This window comes from Phyllostomus hastatus, unplaced genomic scaffold (genome assembly GCF_019186645.2).
Source record: "Phyllostomus hastatus isolate PE091 unplaced genomic scaffold, TTU_PhHast_1.1 phas_contig_58, whole genome shotgun sequence".
In the NCBI taxonomy this organism is placed as follows: Eukaryota; Metazoa; Chordata; class Mammalia; order Chiroptera; family Phyllostomidae; genus Phyllostomus; species Phyllostomus hastatus.
Genome location: NW_025333916.1, coordinates 25,808,965 through 25,832,963, shown reverse-complemented (window position 1 = coordinate 25,832,963; position 23,999 = coordinate 25,808,965).

The following is a 23,999-nucleotide window of genomic DNA, read 5'->3' as shown; positions in this document are numbered from 1 at the left end:
GCTTTTTGCATTTTTAGCATCTTGACAGTATTAAGGAGTTCTGGCCACATATTTTGTAGATGTTCCTGTTTCAGATGTGTCTGATGTTTTTCTCATGGTTAGAATTGGGCTATGGGTTTGGCAGAAGAAAACCACAGAGAAGTTTCCTCCCCGTCAACACAACATATTATTATTGGGGGGTACATGTTATCAATATGCCTTTTCACTGATGGGGTTAAATGTACTCATTTGGTAAAGGTAGTGTTTGCCTAATCTCTTCACTGTTAAGTTACTATTTTTTCAAGGGGGAGGGATTTATATTCCACTCCCCAAAGGGAGGCTATCTACTTAGAGTTTTTGGAATTCTTCTTTAAGACAGATTTGTCTCCTCTCTCCTGAATGATTTTTTGAGATGCCCATGTAATGGGAATCTTGTCAATCAGTAACAAGTCTAGTGCTGTTTGGGAGAATTATAAACCTTGATTTTCCCACTTGCTTCCCTGGGAGCAGTAGGAAACATGAGAAAATTTCTGGGGTAGTCATTTCTGCCTCACCCAGACAAAAGGGCCACATACCTTAGATCCTCTCTGGCCTCATCTGAGAATGTGTTCCTTATATGCCCACCTAGTGCCTGCACCAGTCCTTCAAGATCATGCCCCTGGTACCTGGGACCCTGGAGCCCACTTTCAGCACCTCTGTGGTCCTCTTCTCCGGGTCTGTCTTCAGGAAGCAGACCGGGCCACTGATATGCAAACTTCTAGGCCTGAGGACTGGTCAAATGGCTGCTGTAGACGGAACCTGGATATGCAGTCTGGGTTTCCACACATGTGTGGATACAGGTGCGGGACAGCTGGGTTTGGGAAGATGAGGGGACAGTCCGCAGGTCAGAGAATGAAGTTGTTGTCCCCTGGATATCATCCTCTGATGTTAAGTTCTCCTTCAAATTGTGAGAATTCTTTGGAATTTTGCCATCCAGTTTGTCGAAAAGATATACCCATTAAGGTAAGAGAATAAAACAAATTTTATTTAATAGTTTGCTTGCTTGGATTTTAATTCAGGCATAGGGCACATGGACCTCCATTTATACACTTGCCCTAAGCTTTGCAAATATTTGAGGCACGGTCTATTTATGTGCTAAGTTAAGTGGAGGAAATGTCTGGTCTATTGGCCATAATCTGCTTCCCAGCTCTAGCAATCTGGAATGCCATGTCTGCCAGACAATAGCTGGCACTGTGGCTCTGGGGCCTTCTCTTGGGGCACCAGTTTCCTTCAAATTCCTTGAGAATCATGAGTGGAGGGGCTTGCATGCTGTCATAGTACAGGGCCTGTCTTTGAGTTAGTCTCTCTAGAATCTCCTTCATCCACCTAAATCCCAGTCTCAAATTTCTCCACCCATCCCACCCTCCACTATTTGAAATTCTCCTTTTTTTCCCATAGTTTTCTTTGATTCTACAAATCCTACCTTGAGAAATGTGATACGGTTACTCATTGGTAGCTGTGGGTTTCGACAGGTCACTGCTCTTTTCCTCTGGGCACTTTGGATACAGTTCTGATACAGACTGCTGGGTGAAGAGTGGCCCCTGGACTTGGGGTCTTGTGGTTCTGACTCTAGGCTCTCCCAAGGCAGAGTTAACTGAGGGCTTCACAGGGTTTTACACACAATGTGGCTCAGTATAGCTATTCTATTTTAAAATTTATTTAAATAAGTTATATATTAGAGCAAGGCTGATAGGAATGCTTAAGAAGAATAGGTACAAAATAGATGGCTATTCACTGATCATTATTGATTCCTTAATCAAATCATGATTTTCTTTTAGGTCTATTAGCATGTTTTCTCTAATTCATCTGCATTCACTTATCTGAATCAAAAGCTCTTTTGGGGAAATATGAGGAACTTTAGGATTTCAAGTAACCCTAGGAGGTGCCAAACCCTATGGTCATATTCTAATCTAAGAGGCTTACTGGCTTATCATGGTCATTTTCCTGTTCCAGCCATGCATGAGCCCTCAGTGCTCCTCTCTCACAATCTCTTCTTTTCGTTTTGGGGGCTAAGCCAAAATCCACAAAACACATATTAACTGAAGAATGACCATGTTGGAAGAAACTCTTCACATTTTCTTTCACCTGCTAACTTTGTCTTTTATTTCCAGTAAGTTATTAAAGGTATCTTGTTACTAATTTTTTATGGGTTTGCTTCTCTAGAGACAATATATTCTCCTTTTGTGTTCACAAGTTGTTGGTTTTGAAAACAAGGTCCTGGTGGCTATAATAGAACGCACCTTAAAGAGAGTGAAATGTGTCCAGGCTTTAAAGCAGAGATAGGAAATGATTTTTTTTTTGATAAAACTTCTATAGCATAGATTTTCAAATTGATATAGTTTAACATTTTTATGTTCTATTTTGTACTGTCATTTACTTATTTTATTCATTCTGTCAACAAATCTATATTAAGTATCTATTATGTTAGTCTGTATTCTAGATGCTAAGGCTATAGTAGTGAACATACAGACAAAAATTACTGCTCTCATAAAATTTCCAATTTAGGGAACCCAGACAGTGAAAATAAATATGTAAAATACCTGCTCTGTTAGATATTTATAAGAGTTATAGAGGAAAAATTAAACAGGAAACAGGGCTAGGAAGTGCTGGAGCTGAGGGTGGGGAGTTGCAGTTTCAATAGATGGTCAGAAAGGTGTAAGAGCAAAGGTATTTGAATAGAGACTGATCGGGGTAACGGAGGGAGACACTTGGATCTGGGAGAACAAGCATGCAAAATAGCAAATTAGAAGTCCTTGAGAGGGCAGGCTTGGTGTGTTTGAGAAGCAGGGGACAGCCAGTGGTTTACAGCAGAGAGTAATGAGGAGTTAGAGAAGACGAGGGTGGGGTGCCAAGTGGGGGCGGGCGGGCTTGTGTAGGGCCTGGTAGGGCCACTTTAGCCATCACTCCAGTGAGATGGGACCCATCAAAATGGTCTGAGAAGAGGAATGATATGGCCCGACTTTAGTTTCCAAAGGGTTACTACAGCTGCTCATGGAGAAGTGTCTGAGTAGAGCAGGAAAAGAAGCCAATCAAGTCAGGGGGCTGCCACCATAATGCAGGTGGGGAATGACAGCGTGGGCCACCGGCACCATGGTGCAGGTGGTGAGAAAAGGTTGGATTCTAGAGATATATAAACATATATGTGTCTATATTTGTATTTTTATAACAGGTTTATTGAGATGTACCCTCTAATTCACCCACATAAAATGTACAACTCAATGGCTTTTAACATACTCGCACATTTGTGCAACCATCACCACAATCCATTTTAGATCATGTGCATCCTCCCCAAATCAGACCTAGTGCCCTGAGCTATCACATCACCTCATTCCCTTCAGCCTCGGCAGCCACTGAGCTGTGTTCTGCCTCTGTAGGTTTGCCTCTTCTGGGCAATTCATATAAATGCAACCATACAACATGTAGTCCTTTGTGAGTCTCCTTTCACTTAACAGAGTGTTTCAGTCAGGATATATTTTGAAGATGGCACTGAGAGAATAATTCCAATATTTTTTGTTTGTTTTTGAGCAACTGAGATGGGGAAAATTATAGGAGGTATAGGTTTGGGGGATAATCAAGAGCTTATTTTAAACATGATAATTTGAGTTGCCTATTTGATATTTAAGTCAAGAAAGTAAATTGGCACTTGATGCATGATTTAGGAGTTCAGTGAGGAGGTCAGCAAACATTCATAAATTTTATCTTAATGAGACCATTCACTCCTGGAGGTCAGAGTCCATTTCATATACTGAAGCCTTCTAAATTACGTGGTTCTTCCTTGCAGACATCGCGTGTTCACATGAATGAATTCTTGCACAGAAGATGGCCCAGTCTTCCCTTCTTCCAACCTGGAAGCTCAATCAAAGTGTCAGTCGCCTCATGAAGAAAGTTTCAGATCATTCCGATACAACTTTTTTAAGCTTCATGTCTACTTCCACGATGTCAGAGGTGCTGGGTCTGTAACTGCACTTCTTGGCTCGCCCTTTGCACCTTGTTTTCCCTACCGGAACCCTCCCAACAGCTGGCTCCTTTTCTGTCTCTGTCTCATTCTCAGTGTCTGGTGCACAATACCATCTTCTCAGCTTCAGTAAACCTCGGGTTGTCAGATCAGCCATTCCACTTCTCAGCCTCATGATCTTACTGAGGAACGATTTGAGGAAGGCCTCTCTCTGTTGTGACAGCCCGTGACCATCTTACCTGTTGCTCTTTGCCTCTAAGGCAGTTTCTCAGTCTTGGCACCATTGACATTTTGGGCAGCAGTAGTCATGGCTGTGGGGTGCTGCCTGGTACACGGGGGATGTTTAGCACCATTCCTGGCCCCTACCCTCCAGATGTCTCTTGTACTACTGGTGAAAACCAAGTGTCTCTGGACAGTGCCCCATGTCCCCTGGGTGCAAAGCCACTGCCCCTACCAGCATCTGAGAACCCTGTCCTAAAGGAAAGTGTGGTAACTGTGACTGGAAAGCCAGGTCTAAACTTTAATTATTTTATATTTGCTGATAAACCATCCTTCACTAATGGATACACCAAACCTTTTAATTCCTACTACACTGGAGTCTGTAGGCTGTGACGAGTTTTATTGTTTTTTTTTTTTCTTTTTCTCTTTTAATTTCTCCTTTCCTCTCCTTGTGTTTAGGTCATCTAAGAAGCCATCTTGAGCCATAGAATGGTAATACTTGTAGAAAATAAGTGTAAAAATGAAGGCACACCTATACATTTTGAAACAAAAAGGACAACCTGAAGTTTTAATAAAAACCAAGTTGCTCTGCAGAATTAATGCTATCCATGTTTAAAGCTGTTACAAATACACAAAAGTCAGAATCTGAAATATCATGCAGATTTCCTAACAGTCTTCCGATTCAAACTACTCCTTGAACCAACACCAAACTGAATAAAAACCCATGTGGATTATATTTAACATTGTAACAGTTGATTAGTAGTATTGTGAGAGTATGCCTTCCAACTCTTGGGGTCCAGCCTGGCAACAGAGGGAACTGAAGGGATGGTTTTGGGATACTAGCCTTGAAGTTCCAATCAGTGGCTTTGAAATGGACTCTTGGGAAACGTCTAAACTGGTGACAGTGTCTGTTCTTTATGGTTGACTTACAGCATAGAGTTGGTGCACAGAGGCAGGCGGTGAGTTTTGTTGAATTGAGTGTATTCCAATGTGGCTTTAAAACAACTTTGTTTCTAGCTTATGAGATGGAGAATTGAAATGAACAGTGTTAAGAATGGTTCCTGGCATCATCCAGCAGCATCCATTATATTTTGCAGTAAATGCTGCTTTGGTTGGCATTGTGAGGAGTTATAAAAGCAATCATGGTCCTTGGGTAATGTTCTGTCTATAGAGGCAGGCAAGAAAAATAGGAAAATGTACAGAAAATGCAAATATCTACAACCACATCTACATTTCCATCATCTGGAGAGCTAAGTAATTGCTGCTGCTGGGAACAGAATGAATAATGAGAACCAAGCAGGATCAGTCAATAACCACCCAGGATAAATTGCTAATCAGAAGTGGAGTTAGCACAGGCTGATAAATAACAAGGTTACTTGATCTGAAGACAGAACCTGCTTCCCCTCTTGCTGGTAATTATATCAATACAGAGAAAGACAACTTGGCTTTCACTTCGTTACAGCCAGATGATGCTGTAAATCAATTACATGTTTGCAGGCACCCTCTCCCGCAGTTGCCTGCCTGGCCGGGTAGAAGCAGCAGCTGAGCCCGTTTTGCATTGCTAGAGCAGTTTAATGATCGCCTTTGTACCTAGCGTGTGTCTGTGATGGAAAGCTTGGGCTCAAGTCCATGTACAGTCAAGCTCTCAGACTTCACCGTGCACACTAATTATCTGGGGATCTTGTTACAATGCAGATTCTGATCCAATAGGTCAGGGGAGGGGCTCACGATTGTTTCTAATAAGCTCCCAGGTGAGGTCAGCATTACCAGTCCAAGAAGCACAGCACGCGTAGAACGCTGGGGAGTGGGAGCGTCCATCAGTTTGAGGGAGAGTGGAATATGAAAGTGGGAAGAGGAGGAAAAAATGTGTGGATTTACTCTTTCTCTTCAGTTCCTCTTGTTCTGAAGTTTTCTTTTCCCTCCCTTCAGGGCTATCGACCTCTTCCCGTCCACCTTCGACCCTCTGTATACACATGAGGCCAAGAGATGTGGATTCAGCTGCTGTAAGCTGCAGTCTGGGCACTGGTGTTTTTAACTGCTTCCGATGCCTGTCACATGTGGGCTGATGTGAGAGATGCTGATTTATCAGTGTTTAAAAGCAACTTATATTTATCTTTGAACCTATCTTGATTTAACACATACAACTATTTTAAGCAATTGAATTGTTAGTTATTTTTGTTGGTGATAGAAACTACATCTAATATGTAGCAAAGTTTATCATTACTCCAACCTGGATATTCCTGGAGAGACAGAGCGGCATTACTTGTTACCCGGACGCCTAGGTGTTCCCGATGGCCTTCTAAGGGGACTAGCTTTCCTGTCCTTCCTCACACTGTGGCCAGCTCTCTAGTTCCTTCTGTCATTCCCCCAGGAGCTTGTTCCAGGTACACAGTTCTAGGCCCCATCCCAGACTTGCTGAACCAGAATAAGGCCCCACTTTCACACTTCAGCATGTCACTCTCTGAGCACCATCTTTGACTTCTCCACACTGTGCATGCAGGGCCTCAGTTCAGGGCTCCTGTGTCTGCTGAGTCGGAGTGACCGCTTTCCAGCCCACACTGTCATTTTCAATCCGATGCTGGTGCAGCATCTTTCATCCTGTGAAACCAGGCACTTGTTGCATGGGAACGTTTCTCAGAGGAAGTCAAGCTCTGGTTAAATGAATTACTTTTGGGTCTGCACTGCTTCCCGAGTGTCAGGGTAGGTGTGTGTTGGGGGGTGCAGGGTAGCACCTACTTCTACACTCAGTGATTCGTTCGCTTGTCTGGTGGAGCTTCTTGCGTTCTAGCTGTGGGGCTTCTGCTCAGAGATAGCCTCCCAGTTACAACACTCTTGGCCTCTTTTGCTCTGTTCTAGAATATCCTCTTGACAGCCCAGGTTTCATAAATGTCCCCATTGATGAATGGAAGTATCTGTACTCCAAAATGAACATGCCAAAGGCAGTCAGACTATTTTCCCCTGTGGCCTCCTGCCATTTGTGGTGTTCTCTTCACAAACCACAGGGTTCGGCACTGACTCGAGGCTGTTTACAGAGCTCCAGTGGTAATTAAGTCAAATTGGATCTGCCCTCCTCGTATGGTGAAGAAAGATACTGACATCCTTTATGTGGAAGCTGGAGGAGGGGGAGCAATTCTTGTCAGTTTTGATACACATACAAGCTTAGGAACATGTGAAGGAAGAGAAATGCCTGTGGATGAGCACAGTGCTATGTCAGAAGCAAACCTGCCGTTGCAGCCCCCCAGCATTGAGGTTCAGTGAAGAGGAACAGAGAGGCCAGATCTCTGTGGCTGAGATGAAACGGATGCACGGAAGCGGAAAAAAGCACACTCTCTGGAAAGTCCTGGCTGGATTGGAGTGGGTAGTGTCAACACTCTCCATGTGAATGTGGCAGAAATATCTGCTCTACAAGGCAGTGCTGCTGCACCTTCCACCCTGGTCGGCTCTATCACATAACTCTGTTTTATTTTGCTTTTTCACAAAATTGATCCCATTCTGAAGTAATTCTATTTATTTATTGAGTTACTTGCTTATTGTTTATCTTCTCCACTAGAATTTGGCTCCACAAGAATGGCAACCTTACTTGTCTTGCTCATTACTACACATTTAGTGCTTGGTACTGTGACTAGAAAATATTAGGAGTTGTATTAGTTTCCTGCTGCTGCCATGACAAATTTTCACAGACTGAGTGGCTTACAGCAACAGCAATGTACTCTTTCACAGTTTAGGTGTGCCGAAGTCAGGAATCAAGGTGTTGGCAGGGTCGGTTCCTTCTGGAAGCTGTAAGACACAGTCTGTTTCATGCCACTCTCTTAGCCTCTGTTGGTTGCTGGTGAGACTTGGAGTTAGTTCCTTGACTTGTATCTGCACCAGTCTGATTTCTGCCTCCATCATCAGTTAGCCTTCTTCCCATGCTTGTCTCACGCCAGTATGACCTCGTCTTAACCGATTACGTCTGCAAGGACTCTATTTCCAACTAGGTCCTATTCTGAGGTTCTGGATACATGTGAAGTTGGGGGAACACTATTTAACCTACCATAGGTACTCTGTGAACATTGTTGAATAAGTGAGTCAAATGAAGTTTCGTTTGACCTTAAGGTTTAAGCCCCAGAGGAAACAGAGGACAAAAAGAGAGGACTGCCTTAGGTTCTAAGTCATCTAGGAGGCAGCTCCTGTCTGCTGAGCACAAAACCCTCTTGTTCTGAGGGAAGACATGGGGGAGGAAACATTGTTTTTTTACCAGGAGAAGGCTGGTGGCTTTCTAGGCAGAAGCAGCTGGGACATTAGCAGGACTCTGTCTGAGTCCCCACATGTAACTCAGGGCTCCGACACTGACCCCAGTGCTGGGCTTCCTGGGAAGCAGAGTGGGCTGGGGAGCTCCAACAAGGAAGGATTGTGAAGAAAATGAGAGCTTCTAGAGAAAATATTTGGATTAAAGAATTGTTTTAAAAATTACCAAAATCATCATCATGAGAAAAACAAAAATTTAGTTGGATTTTCTTGTACTTATAAGGGGTTAAGGATTGTTTCAATCTTGAATTTCACCTGGGCTGGGGATACCATAACGTTCTCAGTACTCTCCAGTGGTTTTAACGAAGGCCTTCGTAAACCCAAACAGTTCTGAAAGCTTGCTCAGGATAAAGTGCGGGGCAGGAGAGATAACTGCTCCTTCCAAACTGTTGGCAGTTTCTGTTGAGTTAGAGGTTTCAGTAGACCCGAGTCGGTAAGCTGGTTTGTGTAAGATAAAGCCCATGTCAGGTTCCGGACACTGAGGAGTCAAGGGGCTCTGCCCAGTGACATGGAAGCTACTTTCTTTGGTCTAAGTTGCATCTCTGAGGGATATTGACCAGAAGGGCCAACCACTGACCCAGAGCAAAGAGGGGGCTGTTCTAGTGGAGATGCCCAGAGGTCCTGGGCTCCTTGAGGTCTAGTCAGAGTGTAATACTACCTCCTTCCCTCCTCCCACAATATTTTGGCAGGTCCAGGAAGACTGAGGGGCAAGCTGGTCCTACAACCTAAGGGGTGGCCTGGTCTGTGGGTCCTTGGATGGATGGGGTCCAGTTGCCTGTTCTTTCTGTGCTGTTATTCCCTTGAGTAGTCCGTAGCGTGTTTGTTATGAGACAGTATATCCTGGCCTCAGACACTCTTGAGAGTGTTAATCCTCAGGAAGAAATAGTTCAGGGAAGAACACAACGGCCCTGACAACTAGTTGTGATTCGCCAAGGAATGACCTGAGGAAGAGACAGGTTGGCGAAAGAAGATGGTTAAGTGAGGAGGTGGGTGACAGCCGGGACAGACTTGTGTGATGTGTAAGTACCTCCATAAAGATTCAGCAGTAGTTAAGGGAGGAGAATTCCCCGGAGACTGGGCTTCTTGAAGCTCTCCAGAAAGGGTCCTCAGACTACTGGTGTTAAAAGCAAGAATGACTTAAGACAACTAGGACAATGGGAAACAGGGATTAAGCACTCTTATTCACATTCTTCCAGAGATGCTGGCTTTTAACTTTTGACATATTCTGATTCAAATTGTGTGCTGTTGTTGCATTTTTTATCACCTCATTATTCACTGACCACAGCTAATTTGCTTCTCCCATTGATCTGCCTGTTGCTTCTAAAGTGCCACATCAACACCCCCTGCACCAGCAAAGTGCGGTGGAGCTGCTGAGGCCTGGCAGCCAGCTTAACACTGTGTGTGGGACTCGTGTGGGGCTGGGGCTTTGCCAGGGCTGAAAGGCAGTCAATAAGTTCACTCACAAAAGGGCCGGCTGTGGTTCAGGCTTTGCATGGAAGAATAATTAGCATGTGATTTTAAAAGTGTTTCTTAATTCAGAGTAGCTGTATTTGTTTTTATGTAAATAACTGACAATGTCCTGCTGAGTAGAGTCTGGAAACGTATGTTTCAAAACATGTGTCCTCTTAGAAAATAACTGGAAATTCGCACACGTTTGCACTGTATGATCATCACACTTTTGAGTGAAGTGGAAACATGTTCAACTGTAGTGACTGAGCTGTACCTTCCCTTAATGGGAAGTGGTTTGCTCTGTTCCAGAGGGAGGGAGGCCCAGGGCTGATTGAGGTCCTTGCATGTGAAAGGCATCTGTGGGCACCCAGTTAATTTCAAGGACCCCTTCTGCTTCAGAGTCAATGACATCTTCTGCTCCGCAGCAGAAAGCTGGGTTTGAACTTTTTATGGGCACTGATAACAGCTGGGGATTCCTTTCCCCTTCTGTTTTCCTGCCACCCACAGCCTCCCAAGAGGCAGGATAAAAGAGAATGTCGTTGATCTTCCTTTCTTCTCTGGCTTTGATTTCCTCCTCTTCCTCTGTGTTTCTGAAACTTTAAAACAAGCAAATAAATAAAACATACTTCATCCTCATTCTCAGCCTTTCTCTGTTCTGGGAGCTCCCTCCCATTCCCCTCGATTGTCCTACATGATTTTCCTGCTGACTTTCATCTCAGTTCCATCTTCCCTTTACTGTCTTTGTATTATTTAGGATTTGGGTTTGCTGCTTCCAAGTAGAACAAATAACAGTGGTTCAAACTGGATAAATGTTTCTCTCTCAAATGACAACATGTGCATGTGGGTGATCAGAGGACCTGGGCAACTCGGCTCTGTGTGGGGGTCTTGGGACCCAGGCTCCTGGTCCTGCCATTCACAGGCATTGTCCTTATGCTCCTGGTCACTGTTGACACTCAGTGACCCTCAACATCTGAATTCTCTCCCAAAAGAAAAGAGAAGGAAGATGTGGAAGTGAAGCACAACCTGGTAGGTCCTGGAAATTGTCCTCAGCATGTCTATTGACATCCTTTTGACCACATCTAGTTGCAAGACAGGCTGGAAGAGGAAGTCTCTGACAGCCAATGTTCTGTTAAAACTCAGGAGCTCTATTATCAGAGGAAGGAAGTGGACAATGATGTGAGGGGACAAATGTCTGTCATTACCATGCCACTCACACCATTAAATTTTTATTGAAAATGACTGAAGTTTGGGGTAAAGCAGACTAGACTGTAAGTTGTTAATGGGAAAGAGGAAGGAAAAGAGTGATAAACTGTGTCAGTAAGTCCAAACATGTTAGTCGCTCAATCACATTCTACGAATACATAGACCTCTGCACTGATATTCAGCAGGTTTTATGGGGATTTTAAAGAATTCAACTTTGTGGGCATTGATGCCAAACAGACATGGGTCCCAACCCAGCTCTCCCTCTCACTTGCTCTGTAGACTTTGGCAAGTGACTTAATTTCTCTGAACTTGGATTTCTACATCAGTTAAGTGGGATTAATAACACTACCTATTTTATTGCGATGGTTATACACAGTACATGGGAACTGATTCTTATGATGCTTGATAGAAGGTGAGCTCTCAAGAAATCTTGGCTGGTGTTTTTTACTATAGAGAAGAAATTGTTTTGGAAGCTATATATGCTGTCCCTGAATTAGACATCCATATGTGGAAATAGCACTCACAGTAATGCCCATGATGGAATGGGGTGGGGATGTAGCTCTGAGAGGAGGAGCCAGGGGAGCACCTTATGGAACTTGAAGGAAGGACCTCTTTTGGGGTGTGTGAGGCTGGTGTTTCCAGAAGGCAATCCTGAAGTCAAGGTTTTGGGAAGTGGTCCTAGGAAATACTAGTAGTGAAGTGGGAAAGTGAGAGAAGGAAGGGAAGGAGGTTGACAGTGGCATTATTGAGCAGGTTACTGCTGCCCGCAGCCAAGGCTCTGTCCTTCTGGGGGACAGGGTAGGGATGTCTCAGATTATCTCATCCAAGAGCTACCTATTCACTAACCTCCACCAGTTGTGTGTAGAGGTCTGCTTTAGGGAATTTTAACTCCCTAGCATTTCTGCCCTCTCTGCCATCCAGCTTGGTGGTCCAAAGAAAGCCCTCAGGCAAAGAGGCAGAGGTGCATGCGGATGGAAGCCACTGGGTTGACTGGTGCTGAGGAGACAGAGGTGAGGTAACCATAGGTGGGCCTCTGCTACTGCTGGCTGGCTTCACCCGAGGCATAGACTTCCACCCGTGGTCTGAGTTGGTGCCTGTTAAGGGGGTGGAGATTGCCTGTGTTCCTGCATTTTCCAGCTGTTCTGTGACTGCATGTAAGGGTAATTTGATCGTTCGCAGTATTTAATAAAAACCAGATTTGGGGGGTAAGTACTATGAATCAATGCCCAAGGCCCTTTAGGTTTTCTGAAATGCAGGTGGATGTGGTGAGTGGCCTTGAATCTCATGAATCAAGATAGTTTGGCAGTTTATCTTGCAGTGTAAAGGTAACGTTCTTACTCTGCTCACCTGTAAGTATTATGATCATCATGGATGGCATGCTCTTGTGGCACCAGGAACTGTGCCAATCACATTACTATGTGACCTCCTTTCATGCTCATGACTTCCCTGTCATATATGCATTATTCCCATTTTACAGAAGAGGAAATTGAGGCTTAAAGGTAGGGACAGTACATTCCTTCCTTTGCTTTTATGAGGCAATGAATGCTTATGCCATGACTATACTCAGGAGCCTGGGAGAGTTTGTATAATTTTGCCTTAAACTTCCCAGAAGAAAGATGTCCCACCCACTCACATCAACGTCTGTTTACCCTCTAATTTAGTGTCATCACCTCCACTTCCTTTTCTTTTTTTCTTCTTAATTATCTGAAGCCTGGCAAAAGAAAGAAAATTCCTGGAGGTTAGATTGTCAAAGTCTTACATATGCGGTGAGAATGCGGAAAGAAACATGGTATTTCAGAAGAATGCTTCAGTGAAACGGTACTCATCTTAGTGTGTGGCGTTTGTAAGACAAGCTCTATAATTTATACAGAGTGCTCTGTGTGGGAGTCCAGCCTTTCAATTTACTTTTAAAAATAAATGCAGTACTTCCGAAAGGTCTTCTTCCTATTGAGTAGAATCAGAGAGTGCACCTTGATAATGGCTTTCTGGTCAGCCTGCCTGAGCACTGCCAGAGCTGGCCCACCTGGGGACAAGGCTAAGTGGATGTGATGTGTTTTATATTCTTGGCCCTTTCTCTAGCTGCCATTCTGAGTGCCAGTGGGAAGAGCAAATCGTGATATGTGGACATATTTCCAATCTGTTAGCTCAACATTTAACTTCTTTTCTACAGACTGGTAAATAGCCCTCAGATGGTAATGAATTCTAATTGTCGCCAAGGAGGAGAAAACATAATGGAGGCAGTTATTTAGATGTACAGAGCTCCACTCCCTGCAATCTTTTGGAGCAATCTGGTCCTTCAGAAGAGTCTGCCATCAGGATGCATAATTTTGAAACGAAAGGTTTGATTGAATTTGCACTGGGCAGCTCTAGTAAGGGAAGATTGGTAAATATCCTCGGATGTCCTGGGAGATGCTTGTTAGCAACTGGTTACTACTCCCTGTGGTTTCTTTCCCATAAATGTGCACAGCAGGCTGGGATGAGAACTGTAAGATGCTTTTGAGGTGTGAAAATGCATTAAATCGTGCTATTATTTTGAAGTCATGACTAACTCTGAGCAATATGGAATAAATACACATGGGCCAGTATGCACTGTTAACAGCTTTTGTAACCTCTTCTTTTCTCCCTGTTTTTGAATGCACCCTTGCAATTGCTTTGTTCTTAGGCTTTAGGTAATAAAATTTGTATATGTACATAGACACATTTAAAAAAACTTGGGAGGTGATATAGGTCAGAACACCAACTTTTTTTTTAGAATTGTATTCATTTGCTCACTAACCATTACTTGAGCAGTGATGGTGCTGGCTCCTGTGCTTAAATACATGTCCATATAGACAAAGAAACATACACTCTCACCTCTAGAGACTCACAACATTTCTTATAAAATAATGTTACCGTATTACATGACTTCTTGAGTGTAAATAAAGAATGAAGAGACAACTTATAATTCATACGATTTGCCCAGATTTAAATGATAACCCCTTCAAAAGCAGTAAGTGTCATTTTGGGTCTTTTACTAGCACATGTGCTTGCTTTGCATGATAATGATATGAAAGAGAGATTGCTTTTATCATAGATGTCAGTACTCAGACTCTAAATCACTCTGCTACCAGCCTGCAGCGTAGAATTTATTATTTTTTTTATTGCATTGAGGGAAATTTCAAAAGCCTAAGATACTGGTGTTTGTTGTTGCTAGCGACAATACAGACTAACCAGAATCACCTTAACTCTTTCCTTTTCACATTTTTCTGCAGTGAGAGGTGCCTCTCCAGGGTTAGTTCCTGTAGCTTTTCTCTGAGTCCCATCCCTTGCTACCCAGATATCTATCTCAAGTCCTTATCCTCTTTTCTGCTGCAGAAACAGCGTGGGAAATGAGGTAAATTCTGTCAAGATGTCAAAGTGTTCTAAACTCTCCACAGTGGAAAATCTATCTGAAGCTGTACCCCCTCCCACAACTGCCCTGCCACTTCCCTTCTCTTTATCACCAATCTTCTACACAGATTTTCTCCCATTTCAATGCACTGGCATGCCACTGAAAAGACTTCCATCAACAATGACCTCTTTGTTGCAAAGCTAATGAGTAGTTTTCATTTTGATTTACTTTATTTCTCCACACCATTCCGTTTACTGTCAGTCACTCTCACTTTTTAATGAACTTAAAAATATATACAAATGTAATACACATTCAAGGTAAAATATTCCATTGGTACTGGGGGTACACAAAGTGGTAATTTACAGTCCCCTTCTTCCACCTGTGATTTTCCAGGCTTACTTTCTTGAGGACCTCTTTTTTTCTAATTTTATTTTAATTATTGTTCAAGTACAGTTTTCTGTCCTTTACTCCCATCCCAGCCTACCCATCCCTCCCTCCCCACCTCCCTCCCATTTCTACCTCCCCTAGTTTTTGTCCATGTGTCCTTTATATTTGTTCCTGTAAACCCTTCCCATTCTCTTCTGAAATTCCCTCCCCTCTTTTTGACAGTCCCTGTGTGTCCTAGAGATACTCAGTTCAGATTCAGCATGAAAAACATACAATGTGATCGCACCACACATATTGTTCTTCAGCATCCTCTTTTTATGTAATGTATTTTGAACATCTTCACATATTGGCATGTATAGATTCAATTTTTGATAACTGCAGCATATTGTTGCAAAGTCCCTCCTTTTGAAAAGGTTCTGCTCTCCAGGCCACAGCAGTGCCCCTTCTCCCTCTGTGGGCATCTTCTCAGCTGCCTCTGCAGGGACGGGTCCTGGGCCCCGCTCTAGAGTCTCAGAGTCGCAGCTCCCGCCTCCTCCACGGTGCATGTCACCTGCTCCCATTCACTCTTACGTGCTGTTGGCTCTCTAAGCATTACTTCTCATCCACATTTCTTTTCTGATTTCCATTCTTATTTGCCAGCTGCATGCTTCCACTTGAATATACTGTAAAAATGTAGAATTTAACAGATCAGGAGCTCAGCTTTTTATCCCTCTTTGTTCCCATTCCCTAAACTTGCTTCTTCTATTTTCCTATCATAGCAAATGTTATTCCCACCCAACAAATTGCTAATGTCAAATACCTGGAGTTATCCTTAATTTCCCCTTACCCTCAACCTTCACATGTAATCATCAATTCTTACTGATTTTAATTGTAAATATTTTTTTGAACATAGCCACTTATTTTCCCTAATACAAGCCACCATGAATTCTCAAATTATTGTGATAAGCCTCCTAATAAATAGCCTTTCCTCCAGTCTTCTCCCACTGTAATCCCTTCTTCCCACTGCAGAGTGATATTTTTAAGACAAAACAAGACAACATCCAATTTTTTCATTTAGTAAGTAAGAGCTTCATTCAGGCTAGTAAGAGCTTTCAAAGCCCAAACTTTGTCTTTCTGGTCTCCTATCTCATTATTTTGTGCCTGAATGCTATACAAGCCAGACTGGACTTCTCTTGGAAGTCTTAATGAACCAGGTCATTTCTTATCTTTGGGCCTTTTCACATACAAACCCTTCTATCCCATCTGTATTCCATAGCTGCAACCTGACTAACTCTTATTCACCTTCTGGTATCAACTAGATATTCTTTCTACAACAAGATTTTCTTCCCTTTCTCTTAAATCCGGTTCTCTGCCCACTTCACACATCCATGTTCCTTCCCACTGTCCCTTACCACATTCGTGACAATTCTAATAACATTGCTCTGTAGGGGCTTGTTCCCTTGTGTTCATCTCCCTCTATACTGTGAACTTGTTGAAGACAATAATCATGGTTATCTTATTTGCAGCTCTATTTATATATCCCTACTGCCTAGCCAGAGTAGATTCTCATTAACTCTCTTCAGTGTAATTCAATACCGTGAAATACTGTCAGCTCCATGAGAACTGACAATACTTTCTTGGTTTCCTTTGTGTTGATTGAGATGGGGATGTACCTATGCTGTGCCATTCCTTTCTCCTGAACCCTGCCCATCCCCAGTTCTACATTTTTCCAGGGAACTCAAATAGGAACTGGACTCCTAGGTTCTTAACACAATTAGAAAATGGCTAATAACCTTTTCCAGCTTCTGACCTTATTTATATGCACATCTCTTCTGTGACAGTGTCCTCCTCGGGCACATGTCTGCCCTTGGTGTTAGACACCTCTGCATGTGCACATGAGGCTGCAGTGTCATTCTGATTCTCGGTGGACCCCTTTACTATAGCTAGCAGGTGATCATGGCATTGGCCTAGCAAAGATCTGAGTTCCAGAAATCTCAAGAGTTGACTACATGCCAACAGAGAAACTGGAGGGTAAGGAGAATGTTAGATGTCAAGGTAAATTAAAAATGCCTACCACTCTACTGCAGGGGTAAAAATTAATTGCTGGTAGGAGAAAATGTATATGACCAGAAAGGTGATGGGTCTCTTGAGCTTTCCTTGCATGGCATGAGCAACATACGTATTCTTGATTTAATCACTAAGGCTACCCTGGGGCCAGATCAGGACAGTGTATTAAACTCTATGCTGTTTTGATTTAATGGTAGAGAGATGGGATAGATCAAAAAATACTTGGAATGCAGAATTTGTAAGATTTGTGATTGATATGAGGAAAGGGACTGGGAGAGATTGGGAATAGGCTTCTAGCTTGGATAGACACATGGTGATCCCCCCAAAAGAAACCAGAACAAGGAGTAGGTTTAAATTTAGAAGAAGAATGTGATTTTAGGCAGTTTAAGTTTGAGTTCCCTGTGGGGTACTCAGGTGGAGATATAAGGTTGTGAAGCTCATGAGAAATATTGAGATATAGATTTGGGAATTCCTCAGCATATAAATGGTAACTGAAGTCAGAGCAACAGAAAAAACTGGCTCTTGATCTTCTCTGTAATTTATAGTTAAGGTAACCTTCCCTCCTCCACCACATTCAACTCTGCTACCCCTTCATTCCAATTTTCCGGACCAGGTCTTTTTCCTTCCTGAGTCTAGCACCATCTCCCGAAACCCCAGCACAGATAAGAAACCAGGTGCCTCTTTGTGACTGGGAGGGGAACTCCAATAGGCAACATGAGAAAAACAGAGGTGCCCTCATGTTTTAGAGGTAGGTGCAGTCAGAGGAGCTTGCTGGGGAAACAGAGAAGGGCCTGCCAGAAGAGCGGGAGAGACTCCAGGAGAACCTAATGGTACTGAAACTAAGGAGGGAGAACTTCGGGGAAGAGGAGTGTGGTCAAGAAATAACTCCTCTGAATCTCCTTTAGAGCTGGTGAAATCTGGGTCACTTGGAATGCATTCTCTCAGGAGACTGATGAAAATTGCCCTATTGCTTGTTGTTTCTCATGATATTTTTAATCTTTAACAGAGTTTCTAGATGGAGACAGAGTGAAGTCAGTTAGAAGGTTTCCCTTGGGCAAGTCTAACATTTGGGGCAACTAGCTACTTTGGGAAACTACATTTAAAGTGATTTGCATACCAAATCCTATCTGTGGGTGAAAGGCTCAACCAACTCTCACTCAGACCCTCATCCCTGAGGAGGCCATTCCATTGGCTTTTATCTTGAGCAAGACTGCTTCCGTATGCTTGTCTCACTATTTGAAAACTCTTTCCTTGGATATTACTTAGCCTCCATATTAACCACAAAGATGGGTACATGGTACTTCAAGATGATTTAAAAATTATGTTATTAAAGTAACTTAGTTTTGCTTTTAAATTAAACAAATATTATTTTTAGAGTAGTTTTTCGGTTCACAACAAAGTTAAGGGGAAGGTACTGATTTCCCATATGTGCCCTGCCCCCACACATTCACAGCCTCCCCATTATCAACATCCCTCACCAGAGTGGTGTTTTTGTCACAGTTGGAGAGCCTACACTGACACATTGCTATCACCCAAAGTCCATAGTTCACATTAGGGTTTACTCTCAGTGTTATACATTCTATGGGTTTGGATAAATGTACAATGGTGTAATGTATTCACCACATGTGGTATGTATTCACCACAAGATGCCTTTTGACTAGGTTGCAAAAATAAGCACTAAATATTCAGTTTAGAGGAACTCAAATAGTGTGGCAAATAGACAGTCCTACTCTATCTCTTGAGGAAGGGCTTCAGGGATGAGGTGAAGCCATGGATGGAGTAGATAAGTGATATCTGCTTTGCAATTACTTTGTAATCTTTAAAAAAGTCATTTTACATTTTGTTCACAACTGTTTGATAAGGCTATGTCCTAATACTCTCTACAAATAAACAACAAAGTCAAAATGTCCTGTTTCGGCAAAAATCATCCTAAGTACATGTTGTATTGCTTTACATTGGCAATTGGAGAGGGACTGTGAGGTAGGGATGGGATAGGACAGACTGTGGAGGCAGTTCTTTCAAATGTGGAATGGTTATTTCGGCTACTTGCGGCCATATTTAAGGGCAATGGAAAGGAGCTAAGTATTGGGCATTGTTTGGGGTGATTCCTATGTACACAGTGTGTAGGTAGTTTGATCCCCATTTTTCCCAGGAAAGAACTAATGATCAGAGAAAAGAACTTGTTCAAGGCCATATTGTATAAGTTGCAGACATTCACAACTCATAGAGTCCCCATTGCAGAAAGATTTCTTAAGAAGGAGATGAGACATACACTTGATTTGGGGAACACAATGCCTTTATCATAGTGTTATTTTGTTTCAGTGCCAATAATCACAATATTTTTCCAGAAAGATACTGATCTTTTGTCTTTTTTTCCCACTTGCTCAAATGAGTCAGAGACTTTTAAAAGCTTAAAAAGGCAACTGAATAAACTGTCCTAGCAAAAGCACTCAGGGTTTAAGGAGGTTTGGCTGTTCCAGCTTATGTTAAAGAGGAGAATTATATTTTTAAGGTAATTACATGTTCCCTTTGATAAAGCAAAAACATTCACAAACATGGGCATAGATTCAGACTGGTCTGCTGAATTGGCTGCTTCCTGTAATTAACTTGTGGTAATGACTCTTGGGAGAAATGAGTCCTTTGGGATCTTGGTGAGTTAAGAAGAGCAACCTGTTTCAGTGGGTCACCATATGTAACTCAACACTGCCTTAACCTAGAAGGCTGGCTGTGATTGAAGACTTTGTTACTCATTGATGTTTAAGAAAGGACATATAGGAGGCCCTGAGAAACATCAAGTAAAGTTGTATACCAATTTGCAATGTATTATTTCAACTCTCTGAGGGTTTACATAACTTGTATTGAACTAAAATTCAATGAATGCTCCTATTCTGTGTCCTTTGCTAGTTCTTTCACATCTATCTTCCAGACTTCTACCCTTCCCAGGGTCAGGATCATCTGCATTCTCTCCATCTGTGGTCACTATGTTATCCCAACTCATCAAGTGCCATCTGGAAGGTGATGACTTCCAAAGTTAAATCCTCAGCCCAACCTCTGAACTCATTTCTAATGGCCTCCTTGACATTCCCTCTGGATGTCTCATGACCTTTTAAGCTCATGTCCCAAGTAGACTGCTCTTAATCACCATCCTTCCACCTTCCATTGGCCTATCCTTTCTGTATCTTAAAAAAAAATCCATCTTTCCAGTTTCCCTGGCTAAAGAATTTTTGAGTCATCTTGGACTCTTCCCCTCACTCTCTCATGTCGAAATTACCAACACCAAATCCTATTGGCTCTATCTCTAAAATATATCTGGAAGCCAACCACTTCGTCATGTATATTTTTTTTTAAAATTTTTTTTAAAGATTTTATTTATTTATTTTTAGAGAGGGAGGGAGGGAGAGAGAGAGAGAGAGAGAGAGAGAGAGAGAGAGAGAGAGAGAAACATCAATGTGCGGTTGCTGGGGGTTATGGCCTGCAACCCAGAAATGTACCCTGGCTGGGAATTGAACCTGGGACACTTTGGTTCCCAGCCCGCGCTCAATCCACTGAGCTACGCCAGCCAGGGCGCGTCATGTATATTTCTATCATCCTGGTACAAGCCACTGTCTTCTCTTATTGCCCTTGTCTCTATTCTCAACACAGCAGTTACAGTGATCCATTTCAATGAGATTTAAAAGACTTTAGGTTCTTCTACTAAAAACCCTTTATTGTTTTCTTACCACTTAGAACACAAGTCAAAATCCATATAGTGGTCTGTGCCTCTCTGTGACCTGCACCCCGCCACTGCCCGATCTTCACTTACCAGTCTCTCTACTGTTTACTTCACCCCAGCCACACTGATCTCTCTGCGACATACCAGGTACAACTCTCACTAAGAGGGCTTGTTAGAATATGGATTTCTGGGCCCCCATCTCTAGAGTTTGTGATTCTTCAGGGCTCAGGGCTGGGAATATGACCGGTAATTTGCAATTCTAAAAGGTTTCAAATACATTGTTGCTCATATTTCAGGGACTACACCTTGAGAAACATGGGTAGTTTTCTGACAAACCAGATCTCTGGGTGGGTGGGTGCAGGCCATGGTTTATGGTGTCTGCTGATTTCTGTGATATGAATACTCCCACCATCTCAAACTCCCAGCATGACATCAATTGGCTCACAAAATTCCTGAAAATGTAATGGTTGGCTCTCACTAACACACAATGAAATGGAATCCCTAGCCTAGAACAGCTCACTAAGCCCTGCTTGGGGGAGAGGGTTAGAGAGAAAGTGATTGCTTATTCTAGAATTTCTACATTCTAGTCACTATTTTGATCCTTGGCATAAAATGTTTCATTTGGTCGTCATAACAAATCTATGAGATTACATCTTGCTACTTCCATTTTTTAGGTGAGGAAATTCAGAAGTCAAATTACTTCTGTGAATCACACAACAGATTTGAGTTCAGTATTGCCTGAACCCAAAGTCCCTCTCTACCCATCCCAGTAAAATAGTACCTGAATTTTTGGGGGTGGCACCATAGTATTGGGACCATCATTGCAGGGCAAGGGGATAAAAGATGTAGGAAGTAAAAATTAGCCTACACTATAGACAGAGGCGTAGTCTGGCCTGAGAGATGACTAAATTCTTTTTCAACTGGATTTTTGGAAGGGAGCTCTAATGAGAAAACCTATACATAAAATAGGCTAACTGTGTAGGAGCTGCAGCCCTTAGAGCTTATCATAGCCCACGGGCCAAGTTTAGCTAGAGAACATGTTTCTTCCCTTAGTTACTGCCTGATAATGCAGGTACTAGTAAGTGCAGATCAAAGAAGACTGCAAAGCTCATACATTGAGAATTCTGGTGCCAGGTGCTAAAATAACCTTCCTTTGAGGGCAAGTAAATTCTTTCAATTGATGGAACAGAAGTTGCTCCAGGCAAAGGCCCCACTTTTCCCCCTGCTTAATTGCTTCACTATCCTCATTCTGGATTGAGCTTCAATCACTTAACTTTCTAAGCTTGGAACCCCTGGGACAGGTTTCCATTGGCATGGTTTGTAAGCAACAGGGGTGATTATCCAGGCATCAAAATTGCTTTTCTCAAGTCTTTTCTAGCCAAGCTCAGTCTCTGTTCCTCCAAACTGCCTGGAACTCTGCCCTCTGCCTCACCATCCTGTGTCGGCAGGGATGTGGTCTCAGTTTGGACAGTCTAGTTGTCTGGCCTGAATGAAAATACTCCAAGCCTAAATGTTACAGATCTTATGCTGACCCCAAAGTTCAAGGTAGTGCAGAGTCCAGTGTGATAAAAAGTCAAGTTGCATATTCTGAGCTTCCTTGATCTTCATACTTTATTTTGAAATTTTTATTTTTCAATTACAGTTGACATACAATATATTAGTTTCAGGTACACAATCCAGTGTTTAGGCATTTCATAACTTACCAAGTGATCACTCTGATAAATGTAGTACCCATCTGACACCAAGTATAGCTGTTACAATAGATCTTACTTTTTGATTAGGCTATTGGATTAAGAGTTTCTGACTCCTGCTTCCTGAAGCATTTCAATGGGGCTGATGGTAAAAGAGGAACAAGGACCCTGATGAAGATCAGGGAAAGATCCATCTCTCTTTCACAGATGGGCAAGCAAGGGTAATCCAGATGAGAGAGATTCATTTTTAAAAATCATTATTTCATCCATCCATCCATCCATCCATCCATCCATATGCCATTAGACCAAGTACAGTAGAAAATTAGAGGAGGGACACATCACTCTGGCTGTCACAGACCAGGAAACCCTTCTCAGAAAGCTTTACAAAGGCTTTTTGGGGATGTAGTTATGAGATATAGTAGATGAAAGGAAGGGGGATACCCAAGGCTGTTATGTAAGAACACTCAGGTGTGAGAATGCTTCTTTGTTTGTTTGTTTTTTTGTTTGTTTTAACCTACCATAAAGGACAAGAATGGAGTTAAAGCCATCAAAAGTAGAGTTTTCCTAACTTGTTCTGCCCCATCTCAGGGCTTTCTTATAGGCCTCAAGGTGGACTAGGACATGTACTGCCATTTCCCTTCCTCCTAGTGAGGCCTGCTATACCTCAAGGCCAAAGAACAGAATGCAATGTAATCACTACTTCTCACCTGCAGTGGGTCCTGGAGAAGACCTAATAACAGATAAAGAACCAAAAGGTCACTTTTGCTCTGATAAAACCTTAGTTTGAATGGTGGTTGTATGACTTTAGGTAAGATGGCCTACTGATGCTGAACCCAGACTTGCCCACCCAAGTGCTGGCATAGAGGAACAGTGGTGACTTGGCCCCTAGGGTGAAAGAAACAAGATGCTGGGAGAAGCAGTCTCAATTTACCTTTGCAATTAGCCCTTCACTTTGCTGGGGTAGAGTGAGAAAAGTGGGGGAGAAAGACCATTATTGTGACCGCAGTGGAGCTCCCTCCACCTAGAACATTAGGAGTGAGGAAGAAGAAGCTAGCTCTATAGTCACACACTAGGCTAGTACGACAAGGAAAAGGTGGCCGGGCATTGTGGCTGTAGAGAATGTCCTCAGTAGAGACAAAGTGCACTTCTCCCACAAAACAGAACCATTGTGAAACATTTCCAGCAGGCATTTCTTCTTCATCCTTGAATGGGGTGTTGAGATGGGAAAAACTACCTCACAGAAACTTTAGTCCCTGGCAGGCCACCCTCTGAGGCTTTCATTGACAGTCGGGTCTGGCAGTCATGAATAAGCAGAGGTAAAAGAGAAAGCGCCTGGCTCAGAAAGAGGCAGGGCTCTGGGGCCTCTGAGGCTTTGGGAATAAAGCAGATTTAACTTGACTCCATTTCTCCAGGACCTTATTAAAAGGAGAAAGGATAATGGGTATTTTGTAGGGCAGGAGTGGAATAAGGCTGAGTTTGTGCTCTCTCATGCATTCAAAAGAGAAAGAAGGAAACGAGGACCAAATATGGAATTGGACTTCATTTCCAAGCATGAACCTTCATCACTTTCATCAGTAGCCATCTGGCATGCAGTGTTCTGTGGCATTTCTGTAAAATGACTGGCAACCTCCAACAGTTTCCTTGGCACTCCACTGAGAAGCC